Genomic DNA, 19281 nt, shown 5'->3' on the forward strand with positions numbered 1-19281 from the left:
TCCTACAGACTCAGCACACCAGAGTGCTGCAGAATTATGAAAATATGTACGTTTCTGTCTACACACCATTCGAAGGTCAGAACAAAGACATGTGACACTGGCTAGCTGTGCACCCTGGGCAAGCTATCTCACCTCTCTGTGCCTAAGAGCTTACCTCCAAAGTAAATGATTGGGAAAAAATGCATTCTCTACAAGCCATAATCAAACTTGAATTCCATAGTGTAATGAAATAATCTTTGTTTTAACCTCACTTTAATGTTAGGATACATCTAGCCAGGAGTTTCAGGCAGACTATTTCTGGTTCTTTTTATTCTTTGTTCATTTGTTCATTCATTCATTCTTTTAATAAATATTTATGGGACACCTACTACATTCCAGGCACTGTGTAAACTCTTGGAGTTTATAGGCTAGTGGGACACACATATTAAATAATCACACAATCAGATAATGCTACATGTAATAACCACTACAGGGAGCTGGAAAGACTTAAAATGTAAGGGTCAGAAAAGACTTCTCTTGGGCAGGAACCTCTGTGCTGAGATCAGAGTGGGGGTAGCATGGAAGAAGAGTCTTCCAAATAGGGGTAACAATATATATGTGCAAGAATCCTGAAGTGGGAATTAGAAGAATGGTCCACTATGGCTGGAGGACAGAGAGAGATGGAAAAGTGTGGTGTCCATGAAACCAAAGCAATGACCTGGGCCAGACACACAGGATCTGGTAGGACAGGGGATAAGGAGTTTATTTTGATCCAAGATGAACAGGAAACCACAGAGAGACTGTAGGCAGAGGAGCAAAGGGCTCAGATTTGAGATTTTAGGAAGTTCCCTCTAGCTGCTATATTGAGACTCGGCTAAAAGAGAGCCAAGATTGGCTACTGCAACAGTCCTGGTAGGACATAATGATAGTTCACGGGGGATGAGGGAGCACTGAGGATGGAAAGGGTGAAGACAAGTGCAGAAAAGTGAACAGAGTATTGACAAAACTAAAGACCATTAAAAGAACTAGGGGTAGGGAAGTGAATCCAGGTTCCTAATGTAATCATTGCATTCACTAACTATAGTTATTGAGCACTTCCTACAAACCAGGTATTGTGCTGGGTACTGGGGTAAACAGAAGACTAAGGTGCTACACTATTCCCCCACTAACCTACCCAACCTCTCTTCTCCTGCCTCTGTCACAAAATGTCATAAAAATAAAGGACAGAGGTTCTGGTGTCAACTCATCCAGACTGAAATTCCACCACTTGCTAAGTCTGTGACCTTGTCCAAATTTACCAAGCTTTCCATGTCCCAGCTCCTTCCCCTGAGAAAGGCATATGGTTATGACGCCAGTTAAGGCTGTTATGCTTGATTCACACTGACCGACCTAGAGAACCAAAGGAAAAAGGACATAGTGGGAAAAAGCCATAGAGAAAGTAGAAGATGAAGGAAAATAGAGAGGGTAGGAAATCACTGTATTAGGACCTTCAAGGGATAGCTAGATTATCTTTAAAAAGACTGAGCTGGAGCCTCTTGTACTTTGGGCACTATTTGAAAGTGCATTAAGTTACAAGGTACTGGGTAAGTTTTAGAACTGAAACTCTGATTTATTACATGCTTACACACAGGGAAAATTTGTACCCTCCATGAGATCTCAAATGTTGACCATGAAACGAATGGTATCAATTCCAGCCATTCCATCAGGGACACAAACCGGTGCCAAATGCTACCAGGGCACATTCAGCCAATGACATCGCCTGACCTTTCATCCCATATAACCCGCCACCCCCAAGAAGGCTGTCCATTGACTGTTTATATAAGTATTTAAATAAAATTACTTTTAAGAGGCATGTGTTCAATTCTTTATGGTACTTTTGAAAGATCTATATTATATCAGTGTTCTTGGAAAATCTTCTTGGCCATAGCATTGAAATACTCACCAGCAAATGGAGTAAAGTTTGACTTAAATGTGTATATATGCTGCCATCTACAAAATTTGTGAGATATTACATACATTTCTCCATTACTAAAATACCGATCTGCTTCACACACACACACACACACACACACACACACACACTGGAATAAAAAAAGGGGGGCAGAGGTCTCGAATAAACGTTTTTCAGAGAAGACATCCAGATGGCCAACGGACACTGAAGAGATTCTCAACGTCACTCCTCATCAGGAAAATGCAAATCAAAACCACAATGAGATACTACCTCACACCTGTCAGAATGGCTAGTATAAAAAAAGACAAGAAATGACAAGTATTGGCAAATATGTGGGGAAAAAAGGGAACCCTCAAGCACCGCTGTTGGGAATGTAAATTGGTACAGCCACCATGGAAAAGAGTATAAAGGTTCCTCAAAAACTTAAAAACAGAACTACTATATGATCCAGTAATTCCACTTCTGGGTATCTACCCGAAGAAAACAAAACACCAATTCAAGATATATGTATCCCTATGTTTATTGCAGCATTATTTACAATAGCCAGGATAGGAAACTCTAAGTGTCTAATGATAGACGAATGAATAAAGAAGACATGGTACATACATATATACATTGGAGTATCACTCAGCCATAAAGAAAAATGAAATCTTGCCATTAATGACAATCTAGATGGACCTAAAGGGTAATATTAAGCTAAGTGAAATAAGTAGGAGAAAGACAAATACCATACAATTTCACTTACATATGGAACCTAGAAGACAAATGAACAAACACACACAAAGAAACAGGCTCATAAATAGAAGAAAATGAACTGGTGGGCCAGAGGGGAAAGGGGTGGGAGGATGGGCAAAATAGGTGAAGAGATTAAACTTTCAGTTGTAAAATAAATATGGCATGGGCACAGAAAGTGCAGCAGAGGGAATACGGTCAATAACACTGTAATAACTTTTTACAGAGACAGACGGTCACTACTCTTATCATGGTGAGTGTTCTGTAATGTATTTGTTACTTCACTATGTTGTACACCTGAAACTAATATAATACTGTATGTCAACTATACTTCAATTAAAAATGTAAAATTAAAATAAAATACCAGTCCTCAAGTTGTCACCTAATTATTCAACAAATGTCTTGGAGGACCAGGAGACTTGTCTTTTTCATTCAACATTGTATCCCTAGAACCTAGTAGAATATACTTTTCTGTGGTTGATGTTCATTAAGTGTCTTTAAAATGGGGGTCCCCAGGTGACTCAGTTGGTTGAGCATCCAACTCTTGATTTCAGCTCAGGTCATGATCCCAGGGTCATGGGATCAAGCCCTGTGTTGGACTCTGTGCAGAGCGTGGAGCCCACTTGTGCACACAATCTCTCTCTGTGTCTGTGTGTGTGTGTCTCTCTCTCTTAAAATTAAAAAAAAAATTTTAAGTTCCTCTTTAAAAAAATATTTAAAATGAATTCATCTATAACATGAAAGTAACTCTCTTGTGCACATCTGTATTATCCAAATGAGTATCCTAAGTGCATATACATATGTATATGCACATGTGCGTGCACACACACACCCTAAGTTTAAACACATTCTAAGAAATGCAAGTGGAGAAAAAGAAAAAATAATATTTAAAAAAAATAAAACACCATATGCAGAATAAATATGTATCCTAATGCATTTCAGATCTTAATTACTACTCTCTGCCCCAAATTCCAGCAAAAAACTAGAGTCATCAGAATTCTTACTGACCTTTCTTTCCAAAGATGACCTTAACTCAAATAAAACTATCAACCATCCAAGTGACAGCCAAATTTTCCTTTGGATGCTAAATTTGGGCCTTGGAATCTTTTTGGAAGGAAAAATCCAATCACTATGTTGAATGGGTGAGAGGAGAGATAAGACGTTTTACTTGTTACCCTGTCGAAACTCGCCTGAGGAAAAGTAGAATGCTTATCAGGGTCAGAATTCTTATTTTATTTGGATATCAAATGTTTTATTGCTCCCATAGCATACCATTTTCTTCTGTCTTTTCTCTTGATAGTCATTGCTCTTTTTAGTAAAGTCATACTTCTACTACTCACCAATGGCTAAGAGCCGAGGGCTCTTGTGCATAGACTGCCTCGCACAGCCACTTTAGGAAGCATGAGCCTTCTCTCCAAATGTTCCAGTGTGACCCCAGCCAGTAGTTCCCAAGCCCGCACTACTGTAACAAGCACCCGGGGACCCTTCTCCCCACCCTACCCTCTCAAAATCAACGCAAGAGCACTTAAAGTCACAGATCTTTCCCGAAACAAAGGACAGAATGAGATTCTAGCAGGTGAGTTTGGAATCCTGTGTTTTTTTAAAAAATCTTCATTAAAGTCTAATGCGAAGTAAAGCACAGGAACCACAAATAGAGAATATATTAGAACATATACAACTATATATAATATAGTCTATGCAAACTATATAAGAATGGCAGGAAAATACCCACTTGTAGAGTTTAATCCTTTAAAACATCCACTTGGAATTATTATGGACATGCTTTGAATGTTCAGTGAAAGCCTTATTATGAGGTAACTGCAGAGTACCGTGGGAGTTATGATGCAAAAAAAAAAACCTCTCAGGAGTAACAAACACACGGCCTCCTCTCCACACATACCATTATGCTCCGTTCTGGAAAAAGTCCGACAGGCGGAAAGGCCCTGCAGTGCAAACACTGACTGGCCCAGCACATGCGCGGTGCCTTCTCAGGGCCGCGTGCAAGACAACAGAGAAGCCAGGGGCTCTGTTCTTCAGGGGTTCACACCAGAGAAACCCAAACCCCCATACCCGTGCCCATGGTAGGGCTGAGCTGAGGAGACACATGCCAAGTGCTTCCTTGGGCTCCAGAGACTCTTGGACAGCCAGCCCCTCCTCACCTTTCAGAGGAAGGCTTTACAAGAGGGACGTTTTTCCCTCAGAGAGGTCTTCCCTGTTAACCCCACCACATCCCCCCCAAGTTCAGATCATTTTATTTGTCTGACTGTCTTTTGTCCTTGACTGCAGGGTCCTTTGTATTTATTTTATTCTCAGTGCCTGGCATAGAGTAAGTGTTCAATAAATATTTGCTAGCTGGATGGCTGGATGGGTGGAAAGAAGGAAGGAAGGAAGAACGGACAGACGAGCAACAGAATTAAAAAAGATCAGTAAGGAAGGCCCTCCAAGGTACAATCTGAAGCATTTAATTAATTCGGAAGGGAGAGTCAACAGGCATAAATGGGAAACACAATTAAATCCTACGTTTGGAAGCTTTCGGTTGCTGAACACAGTTGACCTTCATGAGTCAGTACTGAGATACAAAGTTACAAGAAAGTGGTCCAGCAGTTCTAATTTGAAGCCCTCAGAGCCTGACTGAAGGCAATTTTTAATGACCACCTATCTGCAGAAGTAACTGTTCAGTACCATTCAATCACGATTATCTCTTTCATCCTGTTTCTATTTTCTTCTACTACCAAGAACAGATCTCACTGTAAAAATGATGGTCCAGCATCTTCTGAAAGATGGCTCATTGTACCTAGTGCACAAAGAGGCCTTTTAAGGTTGCAACAAGGAAAAGCAGACAAGACCAAGATGACCCCAGGTGAACTTGATTTACGCTCACTCTCACATTATTAAAGAACCGTTTAAATGCTTATGCAAACATCTGGAAAGAAAAATTAATTCTTTTAATGTTTAGAAAAATCTATCCTGAGAATTAAAAATATAATCAGTAAAAAGGCATCTCAAATGTTGTCTGAAGTCAATTTTTAAACAATTAATGTAGGGAGAAATCCATGAAATAACAGTTTGGCTTTCTATTGAATATAATAATCAATACAACAGATTAATTTCCAAACATGAGCTTTCTGAGATTCTCTTGGGGTTTACTTCAAAAGAAACACTGGTTCTTGCACTAAAGGAGATTCAGAAGCTGTTTCTTTGTTATTTGGGGTATTTTGCAATAAGCAGATCACAATCTCCAATACAGGCCAAGTTCAGGAGACAACAAGGAGCTGGAGAGACAAACACTGATGAGATTATGCCACTCTGACTGGCATTTTGTCAAACGAGAAATTTAGTAAAACTGCAATTTACTTTCCTTTATCTAGGAAAATAAACAGGAAAAGATAAGGCTGTGTCATTGTGAGGGCCCAAAGCTCCTTACAATGTGACTTCACAATAAATAAAATTTTCCACCTCAGGAATCTAAAACCATGGTATTTTGCTCTCGCTGTGGTGTTTGACTCGTAACTCATTTAAAAACAAAAATGTGGGCTTCTCTCTTATTGTAGTCCCTTTGTGGAAGACTGAGGAGCAAAGGAGCACGCAGGGTGTCTCTGCCATCCTCCTAAGGGTGTTGAGGACTGAAGCAGGAGTGAGTACCACCACCACCGCCATCCTCATCATCTAAGACTTCAGCTTCGGGGCGCCTGGGTGGCTCAGTCGGTTAAGCCTCCGACTTCGGCTTAGGTCAGATCTCACGTCCGTGGGTTCGAGCCCCGCGTCAGGCTCTGTGCTGACAGCTAGCTCAGAGCCTGGAGCCTGCTTCCGGTTCTGTGTCTCCGTCTCTCTCTGCCCCTCCCCCTCTCATGCTCTGGCTCTCTCTGTATCAAAAATAAATAAAACATTTAAAAAAAAAAAGACTTCAGCTTCTTCTTCACAGCAAGAATCAAGTCATTAAAATATTTTAAAGCAACATAATATTCAGCTATTAGAAATGGCCTCCACAGACCACCATAGCTGCTGAGGTGGGGGGAACTATCCTTCCCAACCCACCATCTCTGAAAGAGGTATCAGGGCATGAACAACTCAAATAACACCTACATCTGTTAGGATCCAGAGGAGCTGGAAAAGAGCACGAAGAGAAGAAGGATGGACCTTTTGCCAGCTAAACTTTCTAACCTCCTCATGGAAATTTAGTACTTGTATTCCCAACACAGAGCTGAAGGTAGAGACAGTTTCTTCTGGACAATCACGCTATGGCAGAAGGAGGCATGGAAATCCAGAGTGAGGTACAAAAACTCCAATTTGCACAAGATGTGGTAAGGACCCAGAAAAGTAGTTTCAGTCAGCAGGCAGTAAACTTCTGAGAGGTCACTATTTTATAAATAAATGAGCAGCTGAGATGTCTCTCTGATGGATATAAACAGAACTTTTTAGTCAGAGACAACATGGTGTGGCGGTGAACGTGAATCACCCACCCATACACAAACACACACACACACACACGTGCGCACGCGCGCACACGCACTGTGTTCATCTCATTATTTTACCTTGGGCAAGTCATTCAATTTCTGAGTCTCAAAATCTGCATCTGTAAAATGGGGCATGAATATTACCTATTTGATAGATTAATGTGATAATTAAATGTAGTAAGGCAAATACTTAGCACAGTGCCAACTCCCCCCCCCCCCGCCCAAAAAAAACAGCACTCAGGGCACCTGTGTGACTCAGTTGGTTTTGAGTGTCTGATTCTGGATTTTGACTCAGGTCATGATTTCATGGTTCATGAAATCAAGCCCCGTGTCAGGCTCTGTGCTGACAACATGGAGCCTACTTGGGATTCTCTCTTTCCCTCTCTCCCTCCCCCTCCCACACATGTCTGCTCCCTCCCTCCCTCATGTATATGTATATATATTTGATTTCAGAATACTATAGGGAATAAAAAGTCAGCCTTGAGAGCCTCAAAATGATGGCAAATAAAAGTTACCATTTGGAGGCAACAGTGAATATGCTTTTGAAAGTTGGTATTTGAAGAGGTTATACAGATCCTAAGTATACATAAGCTCAGGAAAGGTACAGAGGGACATTTGTGAAGAAAACATTCATAATGAATAACCAAAAATGAAGAGTTGATGATCTGTAGCTTTTGATAGTGGACAACTATGTCTTTTCAATGGCTGTCTTAGCTACAGGCAAAAAATTCTAGCCCAGGGAACCCTCTGCTCTGCCTCAGTAGGTCATTTATACCTTTAACCTGTATTTTTACTATATAAATATACCCAGAAGTCAAGCAGGAAATCATATATTTAAATAAGCAAAACTATAACAAATAAAACCTCTTTGTGTTCAATAGATCATCTTATGTTAAATTTGTGTTACTAGTCAAATTTCCCAAACTTCTAAAGCATCTCAACATTGACTCTTATTCTAATGACATCCTGTTTCAGTTATGCTGAGCAAACAGGATTTAAAATGAGAAAAATAATATTTGCACATAAATCCTTCCTGTCTGTTGATTAAATCCAATCAATCATAATAAACATAACAATCTCTTGATATGTATTAGCGGTCTGCACCTAATTTACACCCCAGGGAGTCTTGCCTATAATCAAAGTGTATATTTATGTGAATAGTAAAGTGTTAAAATAACCAATATTTTAAATTAGTGGCCTGCGTAATCTCAAGTAACACTGCCATAAACTAACAAAAAGGAAAAATTAAATCTCTGCTTTAAAAATTAAGCCATGTGTCCTTTAAAAAAGAAAGAGTACCAGCAAAGCTACATAATTTTAACTTGTACTAAGTATTAATTAGCTGTCAGCTATTACAGGCATCATGGCAAACAGACACAGATAATAATAACCATTCCTATTCAGGCTTATCTGGCTTCTAATTTGATATTAGAATGTTATTTGACGATAACTTTTTTTTTCATTTTTAAGAGATGCAGACTAAATCAAGAATAAAAAAGTAAGAAAACCAAAATATTCTCATTCAAACTCACTCCTTCTAACAATTAGGAACAAGCCCTAAGTGGAAAACAAGCACCTGGGACACTTTCTATGGGTTGTTATTGTTAAACTACCACTCTCACAGAGCAGAGCCAGAATGTGGCCAAAAATGTGGGCCCTTATACAAGCCAGGCTTAAAACGGAGGACACAGGCTCCAAAAATCACCAATGAGCTGCCTGCCTTGCCTGCCAATATGAATCAGTCAGGACGAGGCTGTTCCAACCAATCAGGAGAAAGCATTACTTTTTTCCCTTTACCTCCTCGACCTATTGGACCAGAGCAGGAATCCAAGAGGAGCTTTCTCTATATTAAGGGGGGCCACCCTGACCACTCTTTTTGGTGCTGTGACTGCCTTCAGGTCCAGCTATAGTCCCAATAAAGCCTTGACTTTTGGATCTGTTATCATTTCTATCGATGAAAGGCCCAGGAACTTGACTGAAATATTTTTTTGAGCACCTACGATGTCCCCAGGCACTGTTGGATATTCTTGACATATATCACTTATCTCGGGGACCATAAAGCCTAAAGAGAGAAATGTTTTGAAATGCTTCCGAATGCTCAAATCACTTATTAATTTAAACAGACAATGTGAAAATTGTGTGGCTTTGCGATATTTAAGCACTACCCACAATGATATCCCCATTAACAAAGAGGCTTGCTTTCTAATCCTGCATTGAAGATCAGTGTATTTTCATTTAGAAGTGTGCCAGACAGGAATTTTGAATTATTTGAAAAAAATGACATCGTGTTTCTATCTAATTTTTAAAAAGAGTATGACAGAATTCATCATACTGTCACAATGATAACTATACCTTATATTTGCATATCACATCTTATGTTTATTTCATCGCTTTTAATTTAAATAAAGACACTAAGGGACCGGGAGTGAGGTGCGTATCTTGCCCAAAGTAAGGATGTTAAATAAGGTATAGATCTGGGGTTTGAAACTCCAGGGCCCTCAGGGCTTCCTTTACACATCTATGTTCCAAGCTTATGTGAGCTACCCAACAATCACAAAAGCAGACTAATTCTATAATTAGAAGTCTGCACTGCACTGGCCTCTTTAGTTGTCTCTGCCCCACAGCCCACACCAGATCTGAATTCCATGAGGGCATAAAGCAGGTCTGTTTACTTCACCTCCTCATTCTTGAATCAGGCACCATTCCAGATCCAGAGAACATGCCCCAGAACTAGTTGTCAATGGGCTAAATGATGAATTAATTGACCATGGTGCTCTTTTGGACCACTTCTGACCATGATTTACCTTAAAAAAAAAAAAAAGGAATGAAGCCTGCTTCTGTGCATATTTATGCCAAGCATGAATTGAATTAATGGTATTCGCTAGAAGGAAGCATAAACACACAATTTTTGTCCTCATGTAACAATCTATTTGGAAAAGGGAGTGAGAAAAATGTGAAATATCAGCACAATTTATACTTATTAATGGAAGAAGAAGGAAGGAAGTGCTCAAAAAAAGAATTAGTAAAAATAAATTATTCCCCTTTTTAGGGGAAACAAGGCCTTTGTGAAATGAGAGTAAAATGATGAAGTTCCTTTGGCAAAGATGGTAAATCTTGAGCAGTTTGCCAAAGTGTGGGACACAAGATGATCTCAAAGGGAGACTCACAGACTCCACAATAAATAACCATGGAATTACACAGTGAGAAAAGCCCTTTCAAATTTCTTTCATCCCAGGAAAACTCTCTGATGGGAATATGTCTTCAAGCTCTCAACACTTGCCCTTTGTAACCAAAAATGCTCAGACCTCAGGCTCAGGCACTGTTAGATAAGACACCTTGTAAGAATCTAACTTTTCTTCCAATTTTATTGCTTTTATTTTATACGTACTTCCACTTGTGGTTTCCATTGTATCGGTTCCTTTAAAACACATTTCTAATTTTTGTTAAGTCCCCACATAGATGGGGGCAAAAGTCATGAAGTTAGCATGAGAACAGCTAAAATTTGGGAAACGCTAATTGAAAGAAATGAAGAATGGGCCCGAATCTTTCAGAGGTAACAAGATCAAACACAACGTAGAAATAGGGACCTACTCTATTGCAGCGAGAAGCTCACAGACAGCTACAAAGAATTTCAGTGTGATAAAGAAAATCATGTAGGGTTCTGAAAGCATTGTAAGTGGGCCTAGCCCCAACCTCTCACCTAACAGTGGAAAATGAGCATGGCTTTCAGATATGATTCCATATAGGAAGAGGGGGGACCTGGCCAAGTAGGACTGAGAATATCACAATGAAAGTGACACACCATGCCACGTTTGTTAACAGTTTGTTGACAGTGACTGTAAACAAGACCTCCATGGGGGGGGGGGGCTGGGGGCGGGGCAGGAGGGAATTAGTGGGCAGGGCAAGGCGGGTTAAGAACACAACAACAGGCATGCTTGATGTTGATGTTTCAGTACTTATAACGACTTCTCCTCTCTCACTGTGAAGGTCACTTCTGCCTGTGTTACCTGCTAGAGCACAAGATAGCTTATAGTCCACTTCTGTTTTAGTTTGATTTTTTCTTAATTTAATAATGAGGAGCCAAGAGATTTCCAGTACAGATCTTCCCCCCTAGCTCTATAATACTTTCACACACTAGGTGGAGCCAACTTTATAATGCTTCGAGATTTATAGACAGGTCTGTGTTGCACTTTTAAAAAATCCATGTAAAAATGCTGTGTACCACCAAAATATATTTTCATTTAAATTTCTCAGATTTTCATTTTAAAGATCAAAGGCCCCATCATTTTACCAATCTGCATATTTTATAATATCTAAGCCCAAATCAGTATCAAACTATCAATAAGGCCATCAATTAAAATATGGGCGTCTTACAGTTTGTTGGCACTTTTAACTTTGATTTATTAACATGTATTTATTATGTTTTTTTAAAAGACAATTTCCAAAATTACCTTCTTTTGCTTCGGGAGAAATGAAAGATTTCATAAATGCAATAAGCATGATTCTCTCATCAGGCTCATAAAGACTCCCGCAAGGATTGGAGAGATTCGGGCAAAGAGAGATGCAGAGAAAGAAAGTAGACATATGGGTCATAAGAATATAGAAAATAGTCACCAGCACTTGCCAGAGGAAACGGCTGACCTCCAGGACCAGGGTAGGTCCAGCACCAAACACAAGAAGGTACCACTGTCCACAGTCACTAGCCTGGGGCTGGGAAGGGGCAGGATGGAGGTAAGGAGGTTGATTGATGGCTCTCTCTCCTGTCAATCATGGGAACTCAATGCCATTTCACTGAATCCTAACACTGGAGAGCAGTGGTGCTCAGCTGGGGATGATTCTGTTCCCAGGGGGCACTTGACAAGGTCTGGAGATACTTTTAGCTGTTACAAATGGGGAAGTGGGTGCCACTGGCATCAGGTGAGCAGAGGACAGAAATACTGCTCAACTCAGATAACAGACAGTGAAACTATAATGAAAATCAAGAGAGGGACGCCTGGGTGGCTCTGTTGGTTAAGCATCCAACTTTGGCTCAAGTCATGATCTTGTAGTTCACAAGTTCTAGCCCCACATCCAGCTCTCTGCTGCCAACACAGAGCCCACTTCAGATCCTCTGTCTCCCCACCTGCCTTTCCGCCCCTTCCCCACTTGAGCGCTCTCTCTCTCTCTCAAATAAACAAACATAAAAGAAAAAAAAGAAAATCAAGAAAGTGATTAGCCTAAAATTCCAGGTGCCAGTTAGCTTGGTGGGGAATAAAGAGAAGGATGTAATTGAAGATAAGACTTTTTAGAATGTTTTGTGCCTTTAGATATAATGAGTACCTATTTATTCATTTTATTGGTCTTTACTAAACCAATAGATTTTAGACATATTTAACAATTTTAGCCATAGTTAACAATTTAAAAAAATATTAAAAAGTATGAAGTGTAAAAGAAGTGAAGAAATAGAGACAGCAAATATAGGTCACTCATAAAGAAGGCTAATAGTGATTTTTTTCATAATTAGCTAACATACCACCAGGTCAGAGGTATCTTTTAGCTTTACCCCCATCACCCCCCACTGTCCAGTCACTTGCCACTTCTAACCCGTCAGCCACCAAACTGCATCTTCTCTGCCATGATTCAGTTCTGGCCTGGACTGCTAAGTTATTCTCTCCATTCCCCTCCATGTATCCTACCGCAACCTGCCTGATAATGCTTCCTGAAGTATGGCTTGCTGTTTTAATGCAACTATTTTAATAAATTTAAAGTGTCATCAACAAAAAATAAATGAAGTTCAATTCTCTAATTTAGACTGGCAATCAAGGCCAACTTACCTGTGTAGTCTCAGCTACTGTAAGTATTCCAGCAATATAAACCTTGCAAACAGATAAAACATACTCACTCTCTAACCCTAGCTACATACTCTTGCTTGGGTTGTTCCCTTGCCTAGAGTACCCTTCATGCCCCCATCATCCCTTTCTATGAAAAATCATATACATTCCTAAATAAAATGAAATAGAGATGCATGTCGGCCAAGAAGGAAGCAAGTGGAACATTCAGAAGAAGTGGTGTACACACACACACACACACACACACACACACACACACACACACAAATGACTATTACATGGCCATAAAAAAGGATGAGATCATACCAATTCCAACAACATGGATGAACCTAGAGGGTATTTTGCTAAGTGAAATAAGGCAAATGAAAAAAAAATTACCTATTTCACTCATATGTGGAATCCAAAAATAAGAAATGAATAAACAAAAGGCAGAATCAAAACTATAAATATAGCAAACTGATGGTATCTAGCGGGGCTGGGGGTGAGGAGAGTATGCAGATGAGTGGAGAGGAGTGGGAGATACAGGATTTGAGTTATGGAATGGGTAAGTCAGGGGAATAAAAGGCACAGCGGAGGGAATACAGTCACTGACACTGTGCTAGCGCTGTATGGTGACAGATGGCGGCCACACGTGTAGGAAGCCTAGCATAACAGAGAAGCTGAATCACTATGTCATACTGACTGCTGAAACTAACACAACATTGTGTGTCGAATATACTCAAGAAACTTTAAAAAGAGGACTGAACATATGCATACCTTATAACCCAATAATTCCACCTCTTGTTAGCTGCCAAACAGAAATGTATATGTGTGTTCACTAAAACCATATAGCAATAATGTACATGGCAGCACCTCTCATAAGAATGCAAAACTGTAGGCAACCCAAATGCTCATCAACAGAAGAGACAAAAAGTGATGTAATTACATATATTCCATGGGAATGAACTATTGCCACAAAAAAGAGAGATGAATCTCACATACTTAACGTTGAGGAAAAGAATACAGATATGAAAGTATATACTGTATGATTCCATTTGTATAAAGTTAAAAAACGCATAGACATTATTAATCAATGGTGTCAGAAGTCAGGACAGTGATTATGTTCCAGGGAAAGGCTGCCTACCGGAAGGCACAAGAGTGCTGTAATGGCCTCGTACACTGCGTGGGAAGTGACCGGGCGGTACACGTAAGACGCATATACTTTTCTGTAGAAATGTTATACCTCAATTAAAGGTTTATCGAAAAACATTTTCAAAATCTGCCCGTTCTTCAATTTACTCCTTCACGAGGCTTCTTCACTTTCTTAAAAATAATCATCCACGATCCCAACTAGATGTATCTCCCTCCTTTCTAAATTCCCATAAGATAATTACAACCCTAACATTACCTTATTGGTTTTGGTGTGTGTCTATCGAAGTCCAGTTGTTACATCACTGAGCACCTCGGCAAGTATTCCTTTTATCATTTCCCATAAAGTACTGCATTATAGTAGCTCATCAATGAAGATTTACGGGATTTACATGACATACATTAACCCCTTTCAAAGCAAGTCTACATTTCTGAGGGTTGGGTGAATGCTGGCATTCCCTTTTTGAAATTATTTTTATATACTAACATTCACCAGTTGGGTGTACAGTTTTGAAAGTTTTGAAATATACAGACTGCTGTCACCACCACCACAACCAAGACACAGAGCAGTTCTACCACCTCAAAACACAGCCCTGGGCTGCCCCTCTGGAGACAAAACATTGCCCACCCCCACCTCCTAGAACCCACCTATTTCTCTTCCTACAGTTTTGTCCTATGCAAAATGTCACATAACGAGAAGCCAGGTATTTACCTGGCTTTTGAGTCTAGTTCCTGCCCATCAGCAAGAACACTTGAGACCATGGTGCTGTCGGAGGTGTCGGCAGCTCCCTCCTGTTCACTGCTACTTAGCACTCCGTCCTGTGGAGGAGCTGCGGCTCGTCTAACCCCCTCCCTCTAGGGAGATGGTATTCGGCTGGGTCCAGTTTGTGGGGACGGTGAAGAAAGCTGTGATCCACTTTAAAGATTTCTTTTAACGGATACTTAGAAGTACCTCACTCAAGGTCATACCGTTACCAGTGACAAAAAGGAACACTATATGCTTTTTTTTTAAAAAAAATGACTGGGAAAAGTAGGAGTCGACAATATTTTCCCCTTATGTCAATGAATTCAGCTCACAATATATTTTCTGTGAGGAGATTTTTGAGCTCCCTTTTCTATATTTAGTGCACATTAATGGGCCAGAGTTTGTAAGTATCCAACTAAAGCACTTTTCTACAGGCAGTTTCTTGCCAATGTGACCCCATGGCTGTGCTATTGGAAATAATGTGGATGTCTTGATCTGCGTACCGCTACTCATGGGTGCTCTGTAAATAAGTGATGAAGCCCTGGCGGTCTCTGCCTTTCATCTGACCTACTGGGCTCACTTGCAATACACAGAGGTACGTTAGTGACAGGCTGGCACTCAAGGGCTCCGGGAACATGCGAGCAAATGGGCTACTTCAACAATTATGCACAGGGGCGGCTACAGTTGCACTTTTTTCTGTTGATTTAAACACAAAAAGCATATGTCCAAATCCTCTGGGGCAGAGTGTCCACATCACAAAATTTCCATGAGCTGGCATTTGGAGGTGTCCGTCTGTGGAGCCTGAGCCAGTACATGACCAGGGTTGAGGCCACAGGGAAAGGAAATGTCCGAGAACGACACTTCTGGTTGGTGGCCGAACTGCATCTGCCACTGTAGCCAGAGAAAGCGCATTAGTTCTAAGCCTTTAAAACTCAAGAGTGACATGATTAATTCTTTTTGTGGTAGCTCCGGTGACAGTCACTAGAAGAATCATAAGAGCCTCATCCTTTAGCCCTTGGTGAAAGCTCTTATGTAATAATAATAATAGCAGCTAATTATGGAAAGTATGCTATGCACTCTTGTACTCAGTACATTGGTACTTGTACATTTCCAGGCAGTACCTTGTTTTAATCCTCAATAAAAACCTTCTAACTTAAATTCTGCCATGATGGCCCTTTTAGCAAGGAGAAGAATGAGTTCTGAGAGATTTTATGACTTGCTGAATGGTTTGCAGAGAAGGGATTTCATTCAAGGTAGTCTGAATCTGATCGCATGTTCTGAACCCAGATGCTATACCACCCCATAGCCTGACCAGAAAATACATTCATTTATCCTGATTCTCAAAACATATATTATTACACCCAAACAAGGAAAATAAATACAAATAAAATATGCTTCTCCCCTCCAGGTGTTCATTACCTGCGGGGAGCAGTAGAGAATCCTATAAACAATAATATCTTAACCTTTTTGGTCAAATCCTTTTCTGAGACTCACACGTAACTACAGGCTCTCTAGAAAGAGTCCACACTGGCAGACGCACACAACTCACTAAATGCTTGGGCCATCCCCTAGGAATCCCCGGGGCACTTAAATAAGCTAACTATTAGCTTCAAGGAGTGTTGGTTAAGACAGAAGTAAAGTGTTGGGTGAACTCAAAGGAGAAAGCCAAAGCACTGGAGTCCTAAAGACTGAGAGAAATCTACCAGACAAAGAAGGAAAGAAAGGGGACCTCTCTGGAGAGGTGCTTGCTTCAGAAGGCTGATGCCAGGAAAACGATCTAAAGACAAAAGAGGAGGGAAGCAGAGAAGTAAGGAGCAGGATGTGCGAACAGTCCAGGCATGTTTCCTTTTTCTAGAAAGAAGGTGGTGAGAATAAGCTAGGAGCCAAGGCTCTGAGGCCAAAAACACTAGGTTGAGAAGGAACTGGGTTCAAATCCACGGTCATTCCTGTCTCATCAGCTGTGCATCCAGGGGAAAATTACCACGACCCATCCGAGTTTCAGATTCCTTGTCTGTAAAATGGGGAGAAGAACCTCAAGTGCACAGGCGGTTGTGAGATAACCTATGGAATAAAGCATGACACGCCCGTGGCACAAAACCTGAAAGGATACGAACACGCTACAATGCAGCCACTGTTGTTAACGACCTCCTCATCACCACCACCACCGTCAGCACCGCGGCCTGATGCTGACACGGCCCCACAGAAGGGACTCTGCCATTACAGCAATGCAACTGAACTTCCTGACATGTGTCTGGGTCAACCTACTACATCCTCAGATGCAGGAGGGGCTGCAGAAGGATCTCTGCCCAAACAAAATCCCGGTGCCAAAAGCCAGCTCTCAAAATCCTCCTCTTGTAAACTTATTCTTACTAATCACATAAAGACATGAGAGGCATATTCTAGAAGAGGGAGTTAAAAACCAGAACTTATGATGACTATTGGGATATCTGTGGTGGGCTTGTTTTCTATTTTTAACATGTGTCTGCTCTTTTCTTAAGTGAGAATAGAGGTCATTATCGAGAGCTAACGAGATGTTACATGCTGTTCTCATTACTATCGTGTCCATAGCAAGAGTCAGAGAACATACATTCTTGCAAAGCCTTTCTGTACCCAATTCATCTGTGTCACTATTCCTGGCATGGCACTTCTATGTAAAAAGAAGAAAATGGTACAAGTATTCTATCCAGTTCTTCACAGTCAGTATGTGTCCAGTAATACTTTCTTTTAAATTCTTCACACGGTCTAGGAGCTAACATGAAAGTAATACGTTGGAACCCGTCCACAAATGCTCGAGGAAATGTAGAGAATATTTTGTTGTGATTCCTCAGCCATGGTAATAGACAGAACATTCATGAAACCCTTGCTCTTAAAATGTTCCGTGGCCAGCCAATATTTGCCAGAGTGACATTGCCATACAGTCAGCACTGGAAAAAGAAAGTCATGAGAAACACAACCATTTTCATCTTCCCCAAAAAGCTGGCCAGGGTATCTCCTTCCCTCGGCTGTCTAGGCTGACACCGCCAACAAAAATCAGAATGTCCCCCTCACTGCAAAGCACACAAATCAAAGAAAAATGGAGGGATTCCAATGATCCTTCCTGAACCCAACAGACCCTTACAAATCCACAGATCTTCCTTTCAGCTTTAAATCTGTTCTCCTGCAAAAGCACAGTAGTAAATGTGTTCATTCTATCAAAAGTCGAAATAAGCGATAGAAAACCCAATTGTCCTAGAGCAAGCAGAAGAATGTTTTGTTGAGTTGGGGACAGAAGGGAAGAATTGAGGCTGATAAGAGGATAGTATGTCTAGCACATCATTAAACATGAATGTGATAGAAAAGGCTGATAGGCTGTGAAGCTTATGGAATGTGATTTTGACAGTTAGAAAATACCCAGGTCTTACCAGAATCAAAAGAAGATTCATGTCAGGAAGGGGCCTTTCAGAAAATCTTATAAGTTCTCAAGAAACTGAGAACTTGGAGCATAGACAAGAAAACAAGATAAATGTGAATGACAAAGTAGACCTTTCTTTCTCTCCATCTAAAACCTATCATATGTAAAAGAAAAGCCTATCACAGAAAACATCATTAGTTACTAATGACACAACCACAGTCCATCTAGCCTAAGTGCATTCTTTTCATACTTCTATTTTTTATTATTTTTTAATGTTTATTTTATTTTTGAAAGCTAGAAAGAGAGAGAGAGACAGAGCACAAGTGGGGGCGGGCAGAGAAAGAGGAAGACACAGAATCTGAAGCAGGCACCAGACTCCAAGCTGTCAGCATAGATAGAGCCTGTCGTGGGGCTCAAACTCACAAACTGTGAGATCATGACCCGAGCCAAAGTCGCACACTTAACGGAGTGAACCACCCAGATACCCCTCCATATTTGTATTTCTATAGTTGTTAGTTATACCTTCCTGTAAGCAACACATTCTGGGGACTGGGGACACAACCCCTGGACTCAAATTCCCTGGCTTTGCCATTTACTGGCTCTAAGCCTTCATTTCCCCGTCTGCAAATGGGCTTAGTAGCTAAACGAGTTAAAGCAAATAAGACATTAACACTTGACACCCTTACAGTCTTTTGGATCTTCTCTAGTTCCAGTGTATCTTTCTTGGGAAGGAAATAGGCTGAATGCACAGTATCTTTCCAGTGTGACTCCCACGCTGCTTAGAGAAGAGCTGAAAATGTATGCTGGATTTGATGTATTCACTCTTTAACAGATATTTATATTAACCTTCTACGATGAGCCCACAGCTACTATGCTGTAAGTTGGGAGAGGCCAATGAGCAACAGATGTAACAACAAAGACACAGTCTCTGCCCTCAGTCTCCCTCCCAGTGCAGGGGGACCAATGTTGGGTTGAATTTGGGGACTGGCCCCCACTGAATAGGCTTATGCCTTCAAAAGGAAACCTTCAAGGAATCCCAGGTTCCATTCCTGGGTCCTAAGAGTTCCCACTTG

The 19281-nt window shown here is 40.7% G+C and overlaps 1 protein-coding gene across 5 annotated transcripts in view; it reads right to left on the reverse strand.

The window, feature by feature from the left end:
* MITF (melanocyte inducing transcription factor) overlaps window positions 1-19281 on the reverse strand; it is a 219790-nt gene that overhangs the window by 100688 nt on the left and 99821 nt on the right. The window lies entirely within an intron of this gene.

Source organism: Suricata suricatta, chromosome 12 (assembly GCF_006229205.1).
Source record: "Suricata suricatta isolate VVHF042 chromosome 12, meerkat_22Aug2017_6uvM2_HiC, whole genome shotgun sequence".
Lineage (NCBI taxonomy): Eukaryota > Metazoa > Chordata > Mammalia > Carnivora > Herpestidae > Suricata > Suricata suricatta.